The sequence below is a fragment of the Condylura cristata genome, unplaced genomic scaffold, assembly GCF_000260355.1.
Source record: "Condylura cristata isolate star-nosed mole 26May11 unplaced genomic scaffold, ConCri1.0 scaffold00026, whole genome shotgun sequence".
In the NCBI taxonomy this organism is placed as follows: Eukaryota; Metazoa; Chordata; class Mammalia; order Eulipotyphla; family Talpidae; genus Condylura; species Condylura cristata.
The window spans coordinates 13,693,052-13,714,876 of NW_004567127.1; the positions used below are offsets into that span (position 1 = coordinate 13,693,052).

A 21,825-nucleotide genomic window follows, 5' to 3' on the forward strand; every position below is an offset into this window, starting at 1 on the left:
AAGCCTCTCACCGCCCCTGAGCCTCTGGCCTGTACCCTAGTTCTGTATGTACAAATAAATAAATCTTTAAAAAAAAAAAAATAAGAATGAGGCCCACCCTGATGGCGTAATGGGTTAGAATGCAGCACCGCAAGTGAGCCGCAGCTGCTTCAGTGAGTTGGATCCTGCCCCAAGATGACCCACATGGCGCGGCAGACCTCGGCCTGACCCACCCCCTGCTCCCCTCAGCAGTGTACTTCGGTCGATCTGCCTGTTGATCTACCTATCCTGTTCCCCACTCTGTCTCTGGTGAATCCTCTCACTGCCCCTGCACCTCTGGCCTGTACCCCAGCTCTGTATATATAAATAAAAATAAATCTTAAAAAAAGAAACAACAAAACATAAGTTTGAAAACACAAATAGGATCAAAAATGAAAGAGAAGTTACAATAGATATGATAGAAATTCAAGGACAAGAAGAGATTATTATGAATACCTATATGCTAATAATTTCCCTAACCTAGAAGAGATGGACAACTCCTAAAATCATATAATCACCAGAGACTGAATAGGGAAGAAACAGAAATTCTAAAAGCAAGAAAATAGAAACAGTAGTCAAAACTCTTCCCAAAACAAAAGATCAGGACCAGGTGGCTTTAAAGTGAGTTCTAGCAAACATTTAGCAATGAACTAATACCTATTCTACTCAAACACTTTCAAAAATTTGATAGGGAAGAGATACTTTCAAACATTTTATGAGGTGACCATTATGCTAATACCAATATATAAAATTCAGTTGTCTTTCTACATGTAAATAATGATCTAGAACAGGACAAAATTAAGAAAATGATCAATATATATCAGATAAAAAAATTACATATGTAGGAATATACCAAATAAAAGGAATGAAAAACCTATACAAAGAAAAGTTTAAGACATTGTTAAAAGAGATAGAAGACACAAAAAAATGAAAACTCATTCCCTGCTCATAGATTGGAAAAATCAATATTGTCAAAATGGCTTTCTTATCCAGAGAAATATAAAGATTCAATGTAATCCTAATAAACATTTCAATGGCATTCTTCAAGGAAATTGAGTGAGTATTGCTGAAATTCTAATGGCACTACAAAAGACCCCAAACAGCCTGTGTAAGTTCATACCATCTATAAATTCTCCCCCAAAGAATTTTGGACTACTAAAGACAGAATATGTTAAATACAAGAGGGGAAAATAAATTAAAAATTAGAGTTGAGGGTCCTCCCTGGTGGCACAACAGATTAAAGCTTAGCACTGAAGCTATCCACAGCCACTGCAGCACAAGTTCAATGCCCAGCTAAGGAGCTGACCCATATGGTGCAGCAGACCTCTCCTGGGTCGCCTGCTGCTCCCCTGCACAGTGTATTTCAGTAGATCCACCTGTTCTTCTCCCCATTCTGTGTCTGGTGAATCCTCCCACCCTCAGCACCTCTGACCTGTACCCCAGTTCTTATATGCATAAATAAAGAAAATTTTTTTAAATAAAAAGACAGATCAAAGGAATAAGCAACCCCAGAACCCACATTTATACGGACAATTAATCTTTGACAGAAGAGCCAAGAACTGACACTGGAAGAAAGCCTCTTCAATAAATGATGCTGGGAAAATACACTCAAAATGGGTACCAAGTACAAAATACTTAGAGGTAAGACCTGAAACCATAAAATAAAAGAAGGAAACACAGACAGAATGCTACAACATAAACATGACTGAGTTCATTCCCAAAAGCATGTTAAGCAAAAGAAAATATAAGCAACTGGAACTATATCAAACTGAAAAGCTTTTGCACAGAATTAGGGGGCAGCAAAGTGGGGAGGGAGCACAATGGATTAAGGTGGTGACCTATGGGTGCTTCTGTGGTGCTTTATGGAAATAACACTTGGACCTTTGCATGTTTTGTTTCTTCTTCCTGGAAAACTCCCCCATGCCCCCCATATTCTCTTATTCCCCTCCCATTTCACTAGGATTCTGTCTAAACCTCATATTGGGAAAGTTGTACTTGACCCCCAGATTACATTATATCCTTATAACATGCTGCAAAGACCCTTTGAAATCAGGACAGGCCTCCAGGTGACCTAGGGGTTTTAAGTATCATTGCTACCACCATGATAGCTCACCGCGACAGCCTGAGTTCAAGCCCAGCCTGGGAGCTGACCCACACATGGCACAGCAGACCTCTCCTGTCTCCCCTCAGCAGTGTATTTCAGTAAACCTGCCTGTTCCGCTCACCACTCCATCTCTGGTGAGTCCTTCCCGTCACCTCCAGCTTACACCCCAGTTCTTCAATACAAAATAAATAAATAAAATCTTTAAAAAACAAAAACTCATGGCACTTGAAAAGAGTTAAAAGTCACTTTTATAATAAACTATTACCTCAATGCAGATGGGTACAAATTCTGGCCTTGTCATTGTTAAAGCCCAGCACTATTTTGTCATTTGATTTATTAGGCATTTCATAAATATTTGTGCCCATGAATAAATAAATGAAAGTGATCTCATATATCCACTAGGGTGATTGTGGAAAGATATTTTGAGGAGGAGGCTTATAAGATAGACTTTGAAAAATTCTATTTAAAAGCTGACGTGATGTTGCCAACAGGTATATGAAAACATGTTCAAAATCCCTTATAAACAGGAAAATGCTAATGAAAACACAATGCGATACCAACTTACACTAATAAGAATGGCACATATTAAAAAAAACTAACGACAACAAGAGTTAGTAAGGATATGGAGAAAAAGGAACTTTCCTACCCTGCTGTTGGGAATGCAAACTGGTCCAAGCACTCCGGAAAGCTGTATGGAGGTTCCTCAGACTGTTAAAAATGGAGTGACCATGTGACCCAGCAATTCCACTCCTAGAAATCTACCCAAAGGGCACAAAAACATTAATTCAAAAAGACACCTACACTCCTATGTTTGTCAACACTATTTACAATAGTTAAGATACAAATAACCAATGCCCCCCCAAATACATGACTGAATCAAGAGGATGTGACATATCACATCCTCTTGATATACAATATATGTATATTGTGTGTGTGTATATAGATAGATAGATAGATAATGGAATACTATTCAGCAATCAAAAAGATAAACTCATGTCATTCACAGCAACATGAATGGAGCTGGAAGGAATTATGCTACGTGAAATAATTCAAAAGGATGACTAAAAATATTGGGTGGTTTCACTTAAAGGAAGAATATAGAGAAACCAAATAAGGGATCAGGGGAAATAAATAATAACAATAGAAAATTAACAGGCAACTATAAATCAGAGACATCCTACAGGGGAGGAGGTGGGCGGGGACTCAGAATGTGAGGGAAAAGCACAAGGAACTAAGGTGATAGTGCACGGGTGAATTGGTAGTGGGAATTCTATGGGGACCACACATGAGAGAAGGAAGCAAACACTGTATAAAAATAAACAATGAATGGTGTAAATGTATATATATATATGAATAAAATCTTATATTAATGGAAAAATAAATAAATAAAAGCTGACACAATGGCGACAGACAGTGAGATTAGCTGGTGCTGAGGCTTGGAGACAAAGGCTTTAGTTAATGCTCAGAAAAGAGTGGAAAGTTCCCTCCGGTTCTAAGGTCCAGGATATGGACTACATAGGAAAGCAGGAAGAGACTGTGCTGGAAAGGAAATGAAGTCAAATAAGCTGGAGAAAGGCCTATCCTGGAAATCAAAACTTAATTTCACAGCTGATCAGAGAGACAATGAAGATACATGGGGCACAGGCTTAGCAACAAGGGTGGAAAATGCATGCAGGGAACCTGTTCCTGACTCTGTGACAGGCAACATAAGAAATAAGAAAAACCTAAACTGGACTGCTGACAGCAGGTTATTCATGCAAAAGGAAAAGCAGTGATAGAATTATATGGTTAAGTTGGATTCTCTGAAGAAAGACGAAAATTTTAACTAAAATATTGAAAGGGTCTCCTCAGTGGGTGCTGGAAGAGGAATGGTTAAGTTTATTTGGCAGTGTTATCAAGCTAGAGTCTTTAGAATGTATCTAAACACAACATTCTTGGGGTGAACAATGTAAATCAGTGGATAAAGATTAATGTAGAACTTCTCCTTAATGAGATCTCATACTTATGTCTGGAAATTCCCTTAGTCTATCCACACACTTTTGGGCCAGGGAGTTCTGGGCAAGTCCACGGGTAAACAAAGTCTGTCTTTTGGAGAAAAAAAACTGGAGACATTAACTTAATTCAAGGTGGTTCCTTCCTGCAACTAGAAGTATGTTTATGTTAAATGTTTTATGGAAGAGAATACAAGATTCACACAGATTTCAAGATGATTCTCAAATCAAAGAAATGTCTTGTTTGGCAAATTGCTTTAGAATCTGCCCTCCTTACCCCAACCTCCCCCAAAACTCATCTCTCCACCCCTCAGCTAGAGTTTATTTTGCTAAGTTGTCTAAATATCTGGTCCACAAACATGCAGCTAGTAAGTGATTTTTAAAACAGGTCTCTCTCGAGTCTGCACTCTTAACTACTACAATATACACTATTAAGGTCTTTGAGCTTTAGTTACTATTCCATTTAACATCACTCACCAAGTAAACGACAACATAAAGTCAAATACTAGTAGCTGGTGTTTTTCAATAGCAAATTAGTAGGGTCTCCAAGAATGTTATTGTGAAGAAAGTGACTTTTCAGTGTTTGGGAGAATGTGAAAATAGAATCATCAAAAGGATCCCATGTGGTGTTAACTAGAGTACTGCCCATTAATTAGATGGACAACATGTTAAGCATTCTCTTAAGACTCATTTATCCTCTAACTTTTTACAACACAGACAGAGCTGCCATCATATTTCTATTTAAACTCTTGAAATTAGCACAGATTAGAAGGTCCTTCACAATCTTGTTTCAGTCTATCCTTTAGCAACATATCCCCTCAAAATCAGCCTCCAATACCCTAGACTTTTAACTAATTAGTTATTGAGAAAACTAAAAGTCTTTCTGGAAAGGTAACCTCAAAGTGAAGACTTAAGTGTAAGATTAAGAAGGACACGGTAGAGGAGCGAGCCCAGGCAGGAATGTGGAGGCGTTATGGTGGGAAAAAAAGACTGGACAGGTGAAGTGTCTTCCTTCATTGAAGGAAGATGAGCTTGTCAAGGTAAATCAGAAGAAGCCAACAGCCTGATTTGTGAGTCATGGGAGACAAGGGTACTCCTTTATGGGCAACAGGACGTCAGATGAAAGATTTTGAACAAGGAGTGACATGCTCAGATCTGATCCACAAGAAAGATCACTCTAGATACTGCTTAGAAAAGATGATATGCATCTTATTGCCGCTATTTCTGAGGTACACCTCCACAGACACCTAACAAATCTGTAGTTCTGAATTCTCATCAGGCTTCAAGTACAGAAATTAAAAACACAAAGGCTTTTCTCTTAAAGTCTCAGGTTAATGTCTGTTTTATATTATACTATATATTTTAGAAACTAACAAGCAAATGACTTGGGAACCTCCTTTTTAAGATTACTCAATGCATGAAATGTGATATTGCAACATTGCCAAACCACTTTATAATCTTTTTTTAAGTGCATATTTAAATACACAAATATGACCAATGAATACAGTATTATATAATCACTAAGAGAAGTTACTAGGGTTTCTGTGATTTTTTTTTTTTTTTTGGCTTTTTCTTCTATTAATATTGGCGCCAAAGAAATTAGGTTATAACTATTGTTTCTCTTTGTGGGTGAAGAGACATTTCCAAGTACGGAATGAATGGAGTTCATTCAGGGCCTTGCAAATGGGCTGTGGTTCCTTTTGATGCACAATGAGACCCAAGAAGGATATTCAGAACAACCCCAATTTTTTTTTTAACCCATTAACATGAACCTTACATTTTAAAGAAACTTCATACATGAAATTACCTAGGCTTATCTATTCTTTCATCGCAGTTCCTACACAAAAATATTAAGGATCTCAGACTGTCTACTATTCAGGGAAGGCAGCTATTTTTTTTTTTTTTAATAACAGGGTAAATCATACGTTGTTTAAAACCCAAATTACAGAGGACATAGGAATTTCCAATAGACTAAGCTTGACACAATGACATGAAATAATAACATTTGAGAGAAAAAACAAGATTTGGTGGCGAGAGCTAGTTTCTGCAAAAGGAGAAAGATGAAGTCATGCATATTTCAATCAGCCTATTTTTTGTTATTACTGTTGTCCCTGAATATATCAGGTCTTCATGTGCTTTTTTAAAACTTTTTTTTTAAAAAGATTTATTTATTTATTCATACAGAACTGGGGTACAGGCCAGAGATGCAGAGGGTGAGAGGATTCACCAGAAACAGAGCGGGGAGCAGAACAGGCAGATCGACGAAGTATAGTGCTGAGGGGAGCAGCGGGCGGGTCAGGAGAGGTCTGCCACGCCATGTGGTCACCTCCGGGGTAGGCGGGGATCGAACTCATGCGGAAGTGGCTTAAGCTTCTTAGTGCTGTGCTTTAACCCGCTGTGCCACCAGGGAGGGCCAAAACTTTTTTTTTTTTTAAAGGCAAGACAAGAAACTAGAACAGTTGGGAGAAAAAGAGGTTGAAACCCACTTCCTCCACACCCTCTGGGTAGCACTGATCCTTTGTGTGTGCTTTGTCTTAAGCAGTAAATGTTTCATTACGATTACACTGAAGAGTTTAACTGTCATCAGCAGTAGAGTAACTTGAAGGTCTCTCTCTCTCTCTCTCTTTTTTTGGTTAAATTTATCCATTTTGTCAACTTTTTTTTTGTTTTTGTTTGAATTACAGATCAGCCTGCTGAAAGTGCTAAGTTCATAGCTGACAACAACAGAGATTCAATCCAATGCTATAGCTTCAGAACCACACTGGCAAAAGATTTGAATGTAAGAGGAGAGAAAGTTCAAATTATTTGACCCATGAGATATTTAAAGGTCAATATTTAAAGATTCAGTAGTATTTTTCCTACCTTGGCAAGGGAATTAATTTATACCTAGATTGGTCGGGAGTGGATGGCCCCTCAGAATAATTTTTAGACTGGACTACAAAGGACACACAGAAACCCTGTGAGCAAGAGAGGACTGAGAGACTAAGAGAGTACTAGGGAGCCTGGTTCTTGGCATCTGTGAGCACTTCCGCCTGCACTTTGGCCCACATGACACCAGTTCAGGCCAAACTGAGCACAGCAGCCAGGGGCTGGCTAGAAACCTCTATGCTCACACTTCACTCACCAGTAGGGGCTCAGCAAAGCTTCTTCACATTGTGTACTTCTGAAGCACTCCATAATGCTCTTCTTAATGGACACATTCAAGATTAAAGAAGAATTTTGAGACTGAGTCATTCTGGGAGGTAAAAGAAAGAAAACCTAGTCAAGTGAAATCATCTCTGACAAATCTTCTGCCAAAAGAGAAAGCAGTACTCTTTCCCACAAGCCCTTTAAGGCTAAATGCTGCACAGAGCTATTTTCTGGTTAACCTTTACCTGTTTCATTAAGCAAATATTCATTACTTACCACATATCAGAGCTGTATGATTATTATATGTTACATAAATAATGTATAATAACCATGAACATATTCCAAGATCTTATTACATAACAATATGATATGATTATAGTGGAAACAATGGTCGTACTTACCTCATCAGGTCGAGGAGAGAATGAATAGTAGAAAATGCTTCCGATACTCACTCCTATTATTGCTGCTAAAGAAACTGTCTATGTAAAGCTTTATTTCTTGGGCCAGTTAGTAATACTTTTTAGTGGAGATGCCAGAGACTAAACAGGGATTCATAAATTTGAGTAGGATGATGGAAAAAAGAGAGAATCTTGATCCAGATGTATTTTATAAAGTTTTGAAGCACCTGAGGACTGAGATTTCCTGTAGATGCTGAAGTCTGTAATGACTCTTGCACTTTCAAGACCTCAGACTAACATTGAAATAGGGAATTTGGGGTTCCTGATTCAATCTCTCTACACTAACATTGTCTTGTGTACAAAATAATTCTAACCTATACCTCAGGGTGCAGAAGATATTATGTATATGCTTACAACTATATTTAGAACTTAATAAAGTGCTAAATATATCTTAAGTCACTACCATCAGCATTATACCACATGGGAGAATAGGCAACTAGGATTCATGTTTCATGGTCCAAGACTATCTGATTTTCTGTACTCTTTGATGATGAAGAGAATTTTAATTTCAATTATTCTGTAGCTAAAAAATCCAGAACACAAGGCAATTACTAACCCAATTGAAACAGAGATCTTAGACCACAGTGAATGGAAGGAAAATGGTGGCACATTATAAGCTTGAGAAAAGGACAAGAAGCCAACAGGAAATGAAGCCACCTTATTTATCTTGTAGGGACTTCAAGACCAGTCTTTTCTCTCACCTTTATTTCTCTTTTCAGTGCTTTCTCAGTTTCCTCCCTTCTCCACTGTGGCTTTGTTTACATGACTTACAAACCCCAAACCACTCATCCACTGTGTGTGTGTGTGTGGCGGTGTAGTGGTGTGGTGATTTAGGGTCCCACATCTTAAAAGTGAAGAAAGTGACGTTTTCCTAAGATCCTGAGTCTGGCGACCTAAGGCACAGTCTAGTCGGAATGTGTAACCCACCAGGCTGAGTACCCACTAAGTAGCAAGGATGAGCCCTGGGAACAGCACTGCACCATCCTCCTCACCTCATACTGGTCCTGTGGGGTTTGCAATTCTGCCCTGAAGGTGGCTCTTTCACTTGAGAACTGATTATCCTAAACCTTTCATCTGCGTATGACAGTGGAACCTGAACTATGTGTTCCAAAGTAAACCCTAGTTCAGTGAGCAGCTATTTTAGAATCTCTTCTGATGTCTTCCTTACTCTGGAGCAGGTATTGACAAACTTTTTCTATAAAGGGCCAGATGGTAAATATTCTAGGCTTTGAGGGCTCAAGAGTCTCTGCTGTCACAGGTATTGAATCTGCCATTCATTCAGGATTCCTTAATATCATGACCCATCTGTTTCAGAGTAAGCCCACCTCAATCTTTCCCACCTCCCCCCACCCCCAAACTTTTCTGCACAGGCCTAGGATGACTCACCCCACATGTTACGCCATCCAAGAAGGCCATGAACCTGACTGGTTCCTAGCATACTAGAGAGCCCACATTTAACACTTAAGTGTACCAAGTCTACCCCTCTAAGAGTCAAACTGAAAAAGGAGAAACCAGAAGTGCTGGTTTCTAGATAGCTATTAGCAGTTAAACAACAAAAACAACAGAAAATAACTTAAAAAACCTATAAAAAGTAACTGGCTTTTGCTTCTCAAACAATAGAAATGGAGATAAGTTGTAAGCCAGTACTCTGTTATACTCTGCACAGTGCAGAGACATCTTGAAACAAAAGTAAAGAAAGCTGGTTAGTTTAGAAATCAACCGGGTGGCAAACAAAGTGAGACTCATAAGGGAGACTCATAAGAATTAAATTAAATATAGCCATGTTACAGAATTTATTCTAATGACACCCACCTTAAATGAAAGCCAGGGGAAGAGACGTACGAGTAACTTAGCGGGCTATGCAGTGTTTGCCAAGCAAACATTTGACATAGGGATGCCATTTCAAAGTAATGGGCCATCCCATGTTCCTAGCACGTGTCTGATGTGGTTCTAGCCTGAGAGTCTAGCAATGCCTTGCTTCTCCTTACATGTGAAACTTCGTAAGAGATCACTTTTTACAACCAAATACTTAAACACTCAAGAGGCAATATCAAATAAACTTCCGTGCTTCAGTCACCTCGTCTGAAAATGAGGATGATAATAGTAGTATTAGCAGCACCCACTCTCTTCTACTTCATTGATCTACTGACATACTATATGGGTTGTAAGACTGAATGTTTACAGATTCAATTTTTCATAGACTATGATTCACTTTTATCTTTCTCATGCTCTTGCTCATACTATATTAATATAAATTGTCTGCAAAATAAGCAAGTTCTAATGCATGCCCAATACTATAATGTAAACTAAAAGCCATTTTCTCAGGAGCAACCAAAGATCATTACTGTATAAAAATAAGTAAGCATCCGAAGATAGTTTTCATTATAAAAATTTTCTATTCACTTTAAAGCCACCATGTAGCTAATACAGCTATAACAAGTGGAAAAATCTCAAATTACTTAAAATGCAATTACTTTAGAACAGTGCTATGATTAACATTCAAATAATGTTATGTGATGTACACATATTCTGCATTTCTTACCTTTCTGAGGTGAAAGAACAGATTGAAGCAGCTGAGAAATCTTTCAAAAAGATTTGGAAATTAGGGAAAAATCTCCTTCACTCCTTTCCTCTAGTAGATAGGATAGATCACTGGGCTTTATTTCAAACAAATCAAAGTCTCCTACTGTTTTCAAATTGTAAAAACCAAAATGTGTAAGTTGTCATCTCAAAGCAGCAGATAGCTTGGAAAAGTACAACTTTTTTTCTAGACTTACTGAGCTATTAACAAATAAACATTGTATATATTTAGGTCATACAACATGCCCTAAAGATGTGCAATGGGATTCCCTAGAATATGATTACAGGTATGTATGAAAATAGGTATACCAAGTGACCTGATTACATCAAGTTAATTAACACATGCTTACCATGTACTTAGTATATAGTGAGAAAAATTAATCTTAGTATATAACACAGTGTAGTTAACTAAAATCATTAGACCCCCAGAATGTGTTCACCTTGTATCTAAGTTTATACCCATTGATCGACAGCTTCCCATTTCCCCTGCCCTCTACCACCATGATTCAACTCAATGGTTCTGTAAGCTCAACTTCCATTTGTAGTAAATTCAGAAAATACTCATTCTCTAGTTAGTATGAGTTTACTACATGTTATTTTTGTAGCTATTCTAACACCTGGGGGTGTTGAGGTTTTGATTTGCTCTTCCCTTGAGTGATACTAGGCATCTTTCCCTGTACCTGTTGGCATTCTGTATGTCTTCTTTGAGAAAGTGTTGATTCAGGAAGTTTGTCCTTTTAAAAATTAAGTTATTTGCAACTTTCTGCTATTGAGTAGCATGAATTTCTTGCATATTTCAGATGTTAACCCCTTAACAATAAATGACTGGCAAATATTCTTTTCCCAGCTCATAGGCTGCCTTTTTGTTTTGTTGTTTGTTTCCTTTGCTGTAGAGACACATCACTAGTTTGATGTAGTTCAATTTTTTGCCACCTGTGCTTTGTGTCTCATCTCTAAAAATCACTGCCCAAACCAATGTCAAGAAGCTTTTACCCTGTTGTATTCTAGGGGCTTTCTGGTTTCATTGTTAATCATGTTGAACTGATTTCACATAATTTGTATAACAGCCCAATTTAATTCCTTTACACAAAGTTTGCATTTCTTTTTGTACCCATACAATGCCACATGAAGCCATGGCATAATGGGTAAGAATAATAACTTTAATGCAAGCAAGTTCAGATTCATCTTCTGGAACTCACTGTGTAACTCTATGAGGTTCTTAGATTAAATGCTTTATTATTTTAAGGTATTTGGCATGATTCCTGGCATGTGGTAAGCAGTCCATGAATAGCTTATGTGTACACATATACACACACATTCACACATCAACCATCTACGTCTGTGAAATAACAATCTTAATAGAAAACCCCGCAATAATAAAGGAAAAATTAAAGTAAAAGCAGCATGTATTCTTAAATTTTCTGTACTAGTAATACACAGAAAATGATAAAACTTAGATTCTCAATACAGTTTTATGAATAAGAGGTGAATCATTTGGCATTTACAAATGACTAGATAAATGCCAAGAAGATGTAATATTTCTGAAATATTTCTTTTATTACTGTTTAGTTAAATTATCCCAATGGTCTATCAGTTCAAATGCAATATTAAATGCTGTGTTGTCTGTTGCTCTATACTTGGTTTTTAAATTAATCATAATAATCATAGGATTTGGAATTATTTGTTATTTTTAAGGCTTTTACATATTTAATACTGATCTGAGTACTCCACCTCACATCAGTTACACAGATCTTTTTAATATCACAAAATTATTCTTTTAAAATTGAAAGTGCATGTACAAATGTCCAGAGTGTAGACAGCTGTCTGGACAATAAGAACTCTGTGTATCAGGACAGATGCTGTTATGATGCCCCAAATTCATCACACAAGTGTTGCTTTAGAAAAGAGTATAATGACCATGAAAAACAGTTATGTATCCCCACGGGGATTACAACTGAGATGATAAAAGGCACAAAATGATGTAAAAATGAACGAATATATTATTTAAAAAACAGAGAGCAAAAGTAAATTAAATAGAAATAAAAAAAAATTTGTATCCCAGTTGTAAAACAAAGCAATGAATTTCAATTTGTTCCACTTGCAGAAATCAAATATTTAAAAAGGGGGAAAATGGAAAGATTTTTTTAAAATTATAAGGGGCTGTATTCTTCTTGTAGATAATTTGATACCACTTTATGATCACTGATTGGGGATATTTATTGCAACTAGGTAAGAAGCACAAGATACTACTTCAAAGTATGCACCACCTGGAATGTTTATATAATTGAAGTAGCAACTTAATCTATAAATTGTTAAGGTTATGAGTGACTTTAGAGCAAGAACCATCTTACTCATCATAGGTTTGCTAGAATCTGGCACAAAAAATTACAAACTGAACATATGATGGAGCATGACTCCTTGAAGACCTATACCTACTGGCTTATAAAACCCATTGTCATGCTCAAACTGCATCACTCCCTTGGAGTAAAATCAATGGCCAGATAGATGATCAAAAGCAGTAGTTCTCAATTTGGCAGCAATTTTTTTTTCTTTGGGAGAACTTCTGGCAATGTCTGGATCATTCTTGGCTGGTACAGGTACGCAAGAGCTGTCAAATATCATAAACCAATGGGACAACTGCCAACAATAAAGGGCTAACATAACAGGCCCAAAATGTTAACAGTGCTGAGGTTCAGAAATTTTTATCTAAAAGGTACCTGAAGAGCCAAGATAGCAGGTGTCCAGACAAAAACCCACTAAACTATGCCTTGTTTAAATAGTTTCATTAGAAAGTTCACTACTTGCTTTCCAAAAGCAAAGCTGCTTTTTTGGAAATGTGCAAGCAGAATGAAGGTCTCCCACATACTCACTGTGAACTGACAAGCTTTTATACAGACAAGTTTGTGCTGATCACCACATGTGCCATTTAGAATCTGAAAATAAGTGGTGGCTACAGGTCCTTCATTTCACTTAGAAAACACATTCGTAAGTGAGATGTTTATAGACTTGAAATATGGCAGCATTACATTTTACACTGAATATTAACATTAAAAAGGATGAAATAAGGAAGGTAAAAGGTGAAGGTGATAATGAAGATGGAGATAGGGAACAGATTTGGAGGGCATTCAATCTTCCAGGCACTTACTAAGCACTTTGTGTTTATTTTCATTTAATTGGCAAGATGTATCAGTTTCAGAAATTTGATGTTCCAGACAGATTATTATGTGCTCAGTTATATAAAAAACATACTTTGTCTTTGACATGTCCCTCTCATCCTCTTGCCTTCTAGAAGACAAGATCTTTTGTCTTACTCATGACTGTTTCCCAAGGCGTCGGCACTTTAACACAAAATGTATTCATTAGAGCTTTGTGAAGTGACTAAGAGATCACTGCTCCATGAAACATAAGTGTAGGGAAACGATCCACATTCTGAGGAGAAGAGAAGTTGTCACGAGTCCAGGCTGTGAGCTACTTCACGAGCAGGACGTCTCATTTATCTCTGCAGTCATTCACTAGTGAAGTTGAGTTATAATAAATACTTAGAATAGTCTAAATTGCATTTATCTTAAGACTGTGACTATTTAAAATTTTTCCAAGACAGGGAGCTGGAATCTACTCCTTTATAGGGATCTCTGTTCAGCAAGTACAAACCCTCCTTTTTTTGACACATACTTGTTTACAGCTCTTGAATGCTTCCTGCCCTTTACATATTCAGTTCTAGTAACAACTAATGGCACTCAGATAAGGTCAAAGGAAGGAAACATTTCATTTGACAATTTCTTCAGTCAGTTGTATATTTGTTATGTGAAGTGCAAGGCAGTCATGTAAGTAAAGACAAATATTCTTTTTAAAGCCTAACCCAGAGAACTACAGTTGCCCAGTTAGATTTGTTGCCTTATCTGTGAGACATCCTGCAGTCCTGTGGCGGGTACTTTTCCTGTGGAAAAAGGAAGAAGAAACGTAGAAAGAAATAAAATGTGCCCAAGCAGCAGTGACATTTCTATGAGGCATGGCAATCTGAAGCCACTGTCACTCTACCTGCCTGATGTTTCATCAACAAAGAATTACATCTCTTCCCTTTCAGCCACTCAAAAGAGTTCTCATGAAACCTCAACAATCAAGCATATTGAAAAGAAGCTCGTATTCCCTCCCTCTAAAACCTCATAGTCAAAAATAATATATAGATTATTTGTAACAGACAGTATTGACAGCAGTAGAGATTTCACCAAACTGTAAGGAGAATTCATGCTCTCAGAGGAAGAAGTGGATGAGTAAGCATGAAATATAAGACATTCCAACTTATTCCAACACCAGTAATTTCTATATTTGTTTATTCTTAGATGGGGGCAGAAGGTTCTTTAGTTATCTGATCACTTCTGGTCAATCTTCACAATCCCTTCTCAGCACACCACCCAATGCATGGAAAGACCCCATCATGGCCAGCCAGAAAGCAGCAACACATGCAAAGCACTTGCAATCATTCTTGTTTTCTTATTTTTCCTGTTTTCATTGGCAGAATTATTTCCCTGCCCAAAGCAGAGCTGCAAATGAAAGCAGCTGCCCCAAGTGGAGGAAGTTCAAAGACCAGAGAAGAAAGAGAAAGGAGGTGGAGGTCAAATGAGGAAAACAACCGAGGACAACAAGAAGACTCTTGGCAACTCTTCTTTATACAAAAGTCTAAAGCAGAAAACATACTGGGGGACAGATGGGCTGGTGGCGACCATGGGGCAAAGTCTGACCCCACAGGCTTTTCCGTCACTTAACTGAGTTACGTTTTTACACTAACTCATGGGTTTTTTAAGCTCAAGGACAGAAAATATTCCTACATACTTTCCCGGTCATTTTTTTGGTTCTTATTGTATGTTCACTTTTTTTGAATATACTATCAGTGAAAGTCATTTCAAATTGCCATGTGAACTTTTTCTTTTGATTTTATTGCTCAGAGCTTAGTGAGAAAATATAGGTATGGCTACTTTGGAATCTGACTTCAATAAATACATCAAGAGGAATTAGTGCATATTTAGAGCTTATTTTTTAACTACAAGGCTTAGTGCTCATTCAATAATAAAATTTAATCTTGAAGTTATTATAAAAGGATTATCATCAAAATTTTTCAATTGATTTATTTGTTTTGATGGAGAAATTTTAAAAGTTAAATAAATGCAATTTAGGGTACAGTTCAGAATACATTTTTAAAACAGATTCAACAATTATAAATACCCTATGTAAGATTTTTAGAATTATAACCTTTTATGCAATTTAGTTTAAAATTTAGTTTATGCTAATAAGACACAAATTTTATTAGAATGCTGAACTCCAAACAGATTGGAAAACTCAGTGGAGTGCACAGAGTTTGGGAGGCAACTTTTGAATGTATTTGCAAGTTCAAGTACCTAAGATTTTAGCACAAAAAAATTCCTACTGCCCTAGCTTTTTAAAAAAAATATATTTACAATCAAGAATGACTGTGAAATAAGACCTACAAATGTTTGATCTATGCAGAAATTTCAGGAACGTAACTGTGGAACAGTAAACACTTTTTATAGTCTTACTGCCAAATCTAGAAGCCTTTTCTTTCAGTCAACACTTTCCCACCATCGTGAGAACCATTTCTCATTAACAACCAAATTGTTTTCAGATGCTGTGCTATAAGGAGTTTCCTTAGAAACCATTTGGTAAAAGACTGTGGCTTTCTTCCATAGAAATTTCAAGCAGTGAAAAGGCAGATTTTCTGGCATAAATCAAACCCAATTTCTAGGGTTCACTAAACCCTTTCTCCTCAAAATAATGTTTTGTGACTTGATCTTAGCAGTTAATAGTACATGCAGGAGAGCTGGTGTGAACCAGTTTTAAATGAATTTTATTCTATTTCTTTTGTCATTCAATTGAAATCATTTCCAGGGCTTGTTATATACCTTGATGATGGTTTAGCTGCACAACTAATAGACTGACTAATACTTTTTCCTATATGGCAAAATGTCATTTTCCTCCACTAAGTTTGTGCAGGTGAATTAATCTTTATAATGTTCTAATTTCAGAGTTGCTATAACTTGAAAATATATTTTTTAAAAGACAAGTTGGGACAACGTAAGATTTTGCACTGAAAAAAATTTTATTTCAACTGGCTAAGCTAAATTAACATTCATCAGTAATGTTTGAAGAAGTTTGTAGATGCATACAAATTCATAAGACAGACACCAAAAAGCATACATACCAAAAATAATGTCTCAACTGTGACCTTGGTAAAGTACTTTAAATGGAAATATAAACGGAATCATGCCTCTCTGTATCTCCATACTGTTTGTGAGTTGTTCCTCTGCCAGCCATGTGTACTTGCTCCCAAACAAATCTTACTTGTGTTCCATATTCTGCTCAACCTTCTCCTCCTTCACACATTCAATAAATTGTTACTAATTACCTACATTTCCTAGATTCTGTGCCAGAGAATGAACAAGACAAGGTCTTTTCCTCATGGAGCTGGTGTTTGAATGCCAATCATCTATCTTTTCCCAACTTGCTCACACCCATTTAACAAGGGTTTAATAAGCACCTACTAAGCACTAGTTACCTGCCCTACCATTGTAATTGCTGATTTATAAATGTGCTCCCCCCACTGGACTGAGTTTTTTCAGGAAAGAGCCTTTGTATATGTTTGTATTGCCAATATCTACAACAATTCCTGAAATAAAACTGGCACAAAGTAGTGCTCATTTAATAAATGACTAAAGCAAACTAAACATTCTAGCTGACAGAATAGACATTTTACTATTGAAAAATGACCAATAACAAGATTTATAAAAGTATAAATCTTGGCTTTGATTTGCTAAAAACATCAGCTTAACGTTTTAGAAATGTGAAGGATGGCATCCTGAGCAACAGTAAAGCTGTTTTAAGAAGTGTGACAACTAGAATCCCTGCCAAATTAACAGGCAGGTCTTTCCCAAGATTAAATGAATAGGATGATCCACTCAAGTTCAAAAACTAATTCAAAGAGAAACTGATTCCTTAATTAGGTAACACCACAAGACTTGTGATAAGTTGGTTTGAGCTAAAATTTGAATTACATTTTGTTAAAAGTGCAACCCTTGCTTCCAACAGTAACTGGGAGCTAATTCTCTAGTCTCTTCTTTACCTAGTAAGGACTCTCAGGACTGCCACCTTGTTCCAGCCTCTCTGACCTCATTTCCTGCCCCACCCCCTCCAAATCCTACCAGACTAAGTTCCTGATTACTCTTGAGTATCAAAGAAGTCTACCTTCTGATCTTGGCACTTGTTCCCTCTGCCTGCACATCTCTTTTCAGAGACCTTTTCAAGGTAGACTCTCCTTTCTTCAGATTTCTGTTTAAATACTCTTTGAGCTCTTCCTTGACACCATCTCAAAATAGCTGCCCATCTACAATAACCCTACTTTAATTTCTTCTCTGACATACTATGCAATTATTTTTTTTTGAGTCTCTGTTAACTACTAGAATATACCTGAGGCAGGTATTTTGACTCTAGACTTAGTAATCAAAAGAACTAATCAGAAATCATGTGCTTTACACATAACGAATTCTATAAATATTTGCTGAATAGTTATGTCTTCAGCATTAACTCTATTGTACGGTCTACAAAGATGTTATTAGAAAGCCCTGTAATTTGTGCATTCAGAATTTGTTATTTTCATTATCTGATATGTATACTGAAACTGATTCACAAGCTCAAAACTATCCTCTATAATTAACAGCTGCATTTATTTATTTATTTTTTGTTCCCTCACCTTCCAAACCCAAATCTTCTTGCCTTAAAATCACTGCACTAGAAAAATCAATTTTTCGGAACAGAGTTTTAAATGTTTCTTAGTTGTCCACATGACAGTGGAGATGGAAGGAAGAACATGATCTCTCCTATGGGTGATTTTAGCTGGCAACCTCAAAGTGAAAGTATTATTTCCATTATAGAGAAATTTTATGAGAAAGTCTCAAGTATAGCTAATTATTTCTAAGTGGGAAAAAATCTTTAAATTATGAAACTCATTTCGCTGACAATTATATTTTCATCTTATTAAACCATTTATGGAAATAAATCAATGACTGTAGTCTGCTTAGTCAAAGTCATCAAATGCAAGAAAATATTAATTATCATGAGGTTGTAAAGACTATTAAACATTCCTAAGACATTAAAGATACATTAAAAATAGCAATTGTCCTCATGTTTTAAATAAAAACATCTAGTCATTGTTCCTTATTTTTTATAATTTTCCAATGCATTTCAAAATTCCCTGTGAATTATTATATTATATATATATATATATATGTATGTATATATATTATTAGGGACAACCAATTATACCATTTGGATTTACATTAGATATTATCCTAGGTTCACAAAGATACATAATAAAAAACACCAATGACTGACTTACTGTTAAAAAATAAAATTGAGAAGTCAATTAATAAAGTAATTCTCTCAGTTATTAAGCTGCTTCTGTTCTATTCAGTTACTATCTTATTTCTAGTGATTTTCTCACAGTTACTTAATAGCATATAACTCTCCCCATATATAAATATACACATACATGCACATTTACATACTAACACAAGAACAAAACTTGGGTTAAAACCTACCTTTTAGCTTTACCTATGACATCATACAAATTTTTCAATCAAGCCATTTGGCTTTCTTTTCTGGCCCCTGAAACTTTTTAGGTGACAAGCTGTTTTGATTTGCAATCTAGTGTTGTTTTTAATTTGAAACTAGCTGCTATTTTCACTCAGCACACACAAATATGGTCCAGAAATTCAGCTCTCAGGTATATTCCATCTTCTAACTCTCCACATCTTGAGAAGACTGATAAACTTGGATTAGTTGAGACTTCAACAACGAGGGGAGGAGTCTGGAGCAGGCTGCTGCTAGCAAGACTAACTCATCCTACTTAAGCCGTGATTTTCCCATGTCCCAGTAGTCCCCTTAGTTCTAGACAAATCAAGTTACTATCTTATTTCTAGTGATTTTCTCACAGTTATTTAATAGCATATAACCTTCTGGGTGACAGGCTGAAGGAAAGTGAACTGATAGGAAGCACAATCTCTGAGCGAAGTTCAGGAGTTACTTCCCAAGGAACAGTAGTGCTCTATGAACCACGGATAGTATAAGCCTATGTGGCTCACAGAAGTCAGGGCTAACAGAATCTAATTCTATCATCCGAGTGAGAATAGCAGCTAGTTTCAAGTTAAATACAATACTAGAATGCAAATCAAAACAGCCTGCCACCTAAAAAGTTCCAGGGACCAGAAAAGAAAGCCAAATGGCCTGAGTGAAAAACTTATATGATGTCGGAGGTAAAACTAAAAGGTGTGCTTTAACCAAAAATTTTTCTTGTGTGTTAGTATGTAAATGTGCATGTGTGTGATACTTAGGTATGGGAAGAGTTAAGTGCTACTTAAAAATAAGGAGAAAATCACTAGAAATAAGGTAGTAACTGAATATAACCAAATTGATAAGGCAGGATGGGCAAAGTCAAATGGCAAAAATGAGCCCCGCAATATGGACTGGGTTACTGCAGCCTGGGGTAGGAAAGCTAGCCCAGGTTCCACTAATTTGGCAATACCGATAGTAGAGAAACATTCTCTGACCGTTGGAGCTGGACTTCGCCAGTGAAGAATTTCCATTGTATCTGAAATACAACGGAAGACAGATGTGGGTGAAACAGACTCAAAGGGGCATAAGAATATGGAGTTAGGACAAAGCACAGCTACAACTGAACTTAGGTCTCACCCACCCCAGCACTGTTGCTCCAGAATTTAAAAAATAAAAAAGGCTATAAAATAAACTCTATTAATAGGAATCTATTGTGTTATAGCAATTGTGTCCATGTCATTTCCTATTTCCAGATTATTACATATTTTGGTACTAAGGAATACATATTCCTATGTCTCTTTGCATACTTTAACTAGCCAGAAACTCAGTAGACAAAAAAGTTCTGATAAATGGCATTAAATAAAATTAAATGAGACTTTTTTGGGCTTGCTCATGCAATGTCCTACAAATTTTATTTAAGTTTCAAAGTTCAGCGTAATTTCTCGAATCTTTATTTGAGATTATAGGAGCGCTGCCTTTTCTGAACCCCACCTCAGATTTTATCTTTTCATGTATTTGAATCTTATTATTGCAAAACCTATACTAGTTCCTTTGTATTCTTCACTGTTATGCTTACAGCATAGACAATTAACACTGACTACTTGAAATCCAGAAACAAGTCTGTCAATAAATCTGTTCTCTTACTCAACATTCCCAAACAAGACTGAACATTCAAAACAGGTAAAGAATTCTAAACTTTCTAACAGTAGCCTGACATCACTATATTCTGAGTGTTGCTATTTAGTGTAGAAGAAAATTTCTTCATTTGGAACTTAAGCTCCACCACATCTGAAACATGGAATCTGCTAGACTATTGGTAATTCTTTTTTTTTTTTAAAGAAGACAGCATTTCCTTATGAAAATCAATATTCAGTATTTCTTAAAAGAGAAAAATATTAATATATCATTGAGATTAATGCTGTGAAAATTTTTTAAAACTTGCAGTGAAAATAACAGAAGCCCAACTAATTTTGGAGACTAAATTGCAATAAACTCATTTGTGAAAATCAAGTTTTCCTCCTCATTACTGCTAAGGGAGCAAACAAATAAGACAATAAACACAGAAGAACTATACCACTTAATGAAGTATGAAAGTAAAAACAAATAGCACTTTGTACTTTACAATCAAAACTGGCTTTTTCTAGTTTTGTAATCATTACAATTCTGTATTGCCAAAGGGCTGAACACTTTTTCTCAGTCCAAGTATTTGGTAAACCCATTTTCTTTCCTTCCTGAACCTATCAGAACTGAGGACTACTTAGTATACAAATGATTTTTGTCATTCCCATTTTTAGTACCCATTTTCACATTTATATAATAATTTACTATTCCTAAGAGATTTACATTTGACCATTATTTTAGGTCAAAAGGAATTTTCTGAAAATGATGCTAGTGCAATGTACATAACACCACATTTATGCAAGTTCTGTTGTTTTTCAGACCAACAGAACAAGTCACCTATATAACAGAGCCTTATTTAGATGAGTGTGTACCTGGTCAAAGGAATTACAGTATAGAAAATTCCATAGTACCCATGAAAGCAGCTGATAGCCCAAGCAGGTCATTTTGGTTAGAAAATATAAGACTTCCTTCTAACTCATATTTAACAAATGCCTGACGTGGTTCCAGTCTATGGCATAGATCAAAGAGCTTCTTTTCTTTTCTCTCTATTTAGTTTCACTGGAATTTGAAAATGACAGAATCTTTTTTTCCACTGGTTTGTTTGCAAAAGGGTAAAATGGTTTCTGAGTCTCAAAACTGCCCTTTCCACGCACTGGGAACATAATTGTTATGCTGGCTCCAGGCAGACCACCTGGGTTTATTCCTAGTGTAAAACCACTTGTAAGGTGGGTGTTCTTACACAACTAAAGCTGTTTACAATTTTACTGTCAGAATGGTGACTTTGAGAATTTCAGTTCAAGTCCAA

General features: G+C 36.4%; 1 long non-coding RNA gene across 1 annotated transcript in view; it reads right to left on the reverse strand.

Moving 5' to 3' along the window:
- The window catches only part of LOC105854080, a 116,678-nt gene that overhangs the window by 70,567 nt on the left and 24,286 nt on the right, over nucleotides 1-21,825 (reverse strand). Inside the window, exon 2 of the long non-coding RNA XR_001145808.1 lies at nucleotides 7,238-7,348. This is a non-coding gene — a long non-coding RNA (uncharacterized LOC105854080). The remainder of the gene's footprint in view (nucleotides 1-7,237; nucleotides 7,349-21,825) is intronic.